The 4,465-nt window shown below is 44.1% G+C and overlaps 1 pseudogene; it reads right to left on the bottom strand.

The window, feature by feature from the left end:
* Positions 1–812: 812 nt before the first annotated feature.
* On the bottom strand, positions 813–881 carry LOC112809992 (U4 spliceosomal RNA; annotated as a pseudogene).
* Between the last annotated feature and the right edge of the window lie 3,584 nt (positions 882–4,465).

Raw genomic sequence — 4,465 nt, 5'->3', positions numbered from 1 at the left:
AAGTCCCATTTTAACCATTTTTAAGTGTACGGTTCAGTGACATTATATTCACATTGTTCCATAACCATTACCATCATCCATCTTCAGAACTTTCTTATTTCCCTAAACTGAAACTTTATGCCCAATAAACAATAATTCCCGATTCCCCCTCGCTCCTCACAGCCCCTGGCAACCACCATTCAACTCTCTGTCTCTATGAATTGACAACTGTAGGTACTTTATATAAATGGAATCATACACTACTTGTTCTTTTGTGTCTGACTTATTAGCATAATGTCCTCAGGGTTCATTTGTATTGTAGCATGTGTTTGAATTTCATTCTCTTTTAGGCTGAATAATATTCCATTGTATATACACACACACATATATATAGTTTATATATGTACTATGCGTGCACACACACACACACACAATGGAATATTGTATATTCCAGTTTTGGCTTTTGTGTCTAATGTTGGTACGAACATGGGTGTACAAATCTCTCTTCAAGTTCCTGCTTTCACCCCTTTGGGGTATATATTTAGAAGTGCAATTGCTGCATCATAGGGTAGTTCTGTGTTTAATTTGCTGGGGAGTCTCCATACTGTTTTCCTTTTCTCATCATTTTAAACAGTTGTATAGTATTCCATTCCATTTGGCTTCATGTGTATTCAATGTGCAGTGACTGTCTTTGGACATGTCTTCATGTGCACACAGAACTGTTTACCTAAGGTGAACACTGACCAGATCAATGCTCTGGGGTTGAGGAGAGTCTTGATGAATAGGCTTAATTCCACTGGACTAGGTGTTGGTCTCCTGTGGGATCACCCACGATCTTCAATTAGCAATAATCGCACCTCGGATAAACCTCATTGGCTACGATACTGCCACCGCACAAAGCTGATCACCCACGATCTTATCTTCTGGTGCTTTAGCTGTGCACAGTGACTCCTCACAGACCATGGCAGACCCAGCTCCCACTCTCACCCACTAAGAGACAGAAATGCAGTCCCTGCGAGCTGGGCTTCAGCTTTCTTTGCCCATCCCAGGGCTGTTTTGCAAGACTAATGCTCAAGCTCCATCATTCATGTCTCTTGTGAAGTCCTCCCTTTTAGTCTTGGATGCCAGCAACCCAGTGGTTATTCCTCCTTTCAGTTTGTGCAGTTTCTTCTACCAGAGTTATGTCCTCAGTCGTTTCTGCTTAATTGATCCCATCCATCAGTTATTCCTGCTTTGGTGCCACCTCTTCCAGGAAGCCTTCTCTGCTTACTCCTACCCATTCTTATCTCTCCCTTTTTTGAACTATAAATGATGATAAGAATAAATGATAGTTACTGTTTATTGAGTCCTGAGTCAGGTGTCATATATTCTTACAAAATTCTTACAGAAGTGGGGCACCTGGGGGGCTTAGTCAGTTAAGCCTCCAACTCTTGGTTTTGACTCATGATCTCATGGGTTGTGAGACTGAGCCCCATGTGGGACTCTGAGCTCGGTGAGTCTGCTTGGGGATTCTCTCCCTATACCCACCACCCCTACATTCTCTTTCTCTCTCTCTTAAATAAATAAATAAATAAATCTTTGAAAAAAAATTCTTACAAAAGCCCTGTGAGGCATACAGTATGGTTATTTACATTTTATAGGGGAAGGAACAGGCACAGAGAGGTGAAGTAGCCTGTCCCAAGGGACCATGCTGTCCAATGGCAGGACTGGTTCCAAGCTCAAGCAGTTGGACTAGGGGATCTAGAAACTCACACCATCATACTTCCTACTCTTGCCATGTTGCTGTCTGAACTCTTTACTTTGTCACATCATAAATCACCTGGCACTGTCTCTAATGTCAACAAGGTTGATGCCCTTCTCAAGAGCTCTATGTCTTTTCCTTTCCTAAAATTTTAGGCACACAGCAGGTGCTTGGAGAATGTTTCTTGTCTTTGTCTCATTACCTTCTATGAGTGAATCTGCAGGCTGTTTTCCAGGAAAGAGGGTAAATAATTTCCTGCCATTAATGGAAGAAGCTGGTGGAAAAAGACTTATAAAGACAACAGCCAACTCAAGAAGCAGAATGAGTCATTGACCCTCACTTTCAAAGGGGAGTGATGATTAACATTAAATTATTGAAAATGTATTGATACCTATAGGTGGTGTCAGACTCTGAAGATTGGCAGACAAGGACACAGTCCCTGACCTCAAAGGCTCACAGTGGGGGAGATTGGGAGGTAAAAACACAGGGACAAGAAAATGTGATAAATTCTAAGGCCAAGTCGTTACAGAGAAGGGATTCCTTTACTCGTGGTATGTGAGTACTCATGTGTGTGGGAGTGTATGTGAGTGTGTGTGGTTGTGGGAAAGTGAGTGGGTATGTAGGCATTCATGGTTATGAGGAAGTGTGAGTGGGCACGCTTGTGTGACTGTGTCTATGAGAAACTGTGTGTGGCTACACGGGCATTCATGGGGACAAGAGAGTGTATGTGTATTAGAAAATGGGAGTAGGAATACATGTGTGGGTTTACATGTGTGAGTATGTGTGTTTAAATGAGTGTGTGCTTGCCTGTGTATGTTTGTGGCTAAATGGTAGTGTCAGGAAAGTCTTCCTAAAGGAGGAGCAGATTGTATTAATTATGTGTTGCTGGTTAACAAATGAGATGTAGTGGCTTCAAACAGCAAACATCTGGGGGCACCTGGGTGGCTCAGTTGTTAAGCGTCTGTATTTGGCTCAGGTCATGATCCCAGGATCCTGGGATTGAGCCCCACATTGGGCTCCCTGCTCAGTGGGAAGCCTGCTTCTCCCTCTCCCACTCCCCCTGCTTGTGTTCCCTCTCTCGCTGTGTCTCTCTAGGTCAAATAAATAAATAAAATCTTTAAAAACAACAACAACAACAGCAAACATCTGTTATCTCACAGTTTCTGTGTGTCAGAAATCAGGGCTTAGCTGGGTGCCCCCGCCTCATCTCAGACAAGGCTACCATCAAATGTGGAGATCTCATCTGAAGGCTCAACCGGGGAAGAATCTGCTTCCATGCTCACTCACATGGTTATGAGCAGGACTTAGTCCTCGTGGGCTATAGAACTGAGCCGACCTTCGATTCCTTGTCATGTGAGCCTCCCCATATCTCACACCATGGCAGCTGGCTTCCAATGGAACAAGTGAGCTAGCAAGGGCAAGGCAGAAGGAGCAAGGTGGAAGCCAGTCTTTTTGTAACCTAATTTTAAAAGTAACATCCATCGCCTTTGCTGTATTCCACTTGTTAGAAGTGAGGCAATGGGTCCAGCCTCCACTCAAGGGGAGGGAATTACACAAGGGTGTGAATACCACGAAGTGAGATCTCTGACGGCCATCCTAGAGGCTGCCTGTCCCATGGATACTTCAGCTGAATCTTTACAGGTGACCAGGAGTTAATCAAGTGAATAAGAGGCACCAGGGTGTAGTTCTTAGGAGAGAAGCAGGTGAGCAGACACACAGGTATAGAAGAACACTTGCTGCATTGGGGGAAACAATGTTCTATGTGGCCGGCACATAGATTGTGTGTGTTTGTGCACACGTGTTTTTACATGCACACACATGCACACATCTGTGGTTATAGGGAGACAGGAGAAAAGAGAGATAAATCTAGAGCATGCATTTGTCACATAGGTGATATTACCAACAGGGAGAAAAATTGGTTCTTGTGGGGAGTGAAAAAATTCTCAGATTTTACAGTGATTTATGGTCCTCCAGAACCAAACCCGATACAGTATATCTGTCATGTTTAATTTTCATGAGGAGAGTCTCAGTTGATTAGGAAGAAACTGTCCAACAGTATCCTTGGGCTGGTGGGGACAATGAAGAGAAGTCAAGAAATATTGGTCTAGAGAAGTCAGAGAAACCTTTATTCAATACTTATAACCTATCAGACTCCCAGTGTTACATGCTAAAGTGTTGAGCATTTTGTATACATCCTATCATTCAATCTTGTAACAACCCTGTATCCTCTGCATTTTAGGGAGAAGGCAACTGGGGTAGCTGGTTTCTGACATGGCCCCCAATGATCCCCATCTTCTGGTGTTTATGTCTCTCCCCTTGAATGTGGGCTGGACCTTGTGACCTGCTTCTAACAAATGGAATATGGCAGAAGGGATGAGACATCACTTCTGTGACTAGGTTATAAATATGGATTTTGTTTATAACCTAACCATCTAAATGGCACTCTCTTCTGGCACTTTCTCTCTTGCTTTTCTCATGGGGTTGTTCTGATGAAGCAAGCAGGAGACACCTATGTGACAAGGAACTGAGGACACCTCTTGCCAGCTGTCAGCAAGGAAGTGATGTCCTCAGTCCAATGGCCTTGGAGGAACTGGATGCTGCCCTCACCACAAGAGTGAGCTTTGACATGGGTCCCTCCCCAGCTGAACCTTCAGGTAAGACTGCAGCCCAAGCTGACACCTGGACTGCTGCCTGGGACAGACCACAAGCAGAGGAGTCAGGGAAGCCACACCTGGATCCCCGTCC

This window comes from Callorhinus ursinus, unplaced genomic scaffold (assembly GCF_003265705.2).
Source record: "Callorhinus ursinus isolate GAN/ISIS: 27379988/994484 unplaced genomic scaffold, GSC_fseal_2.0 scaffold53, whole genome shotgun sequence".
Classification (NCBI taxonomy): domain Eukaryota; kingdom Metazoa; phylum Chordata; class Mammalia; order Carnivora; family Otariidae; genus Callorhinus; species Callorhinus ursinus.
This window is presented reverse-complemented; position numbering and strand designations above follow the sequence as displayed.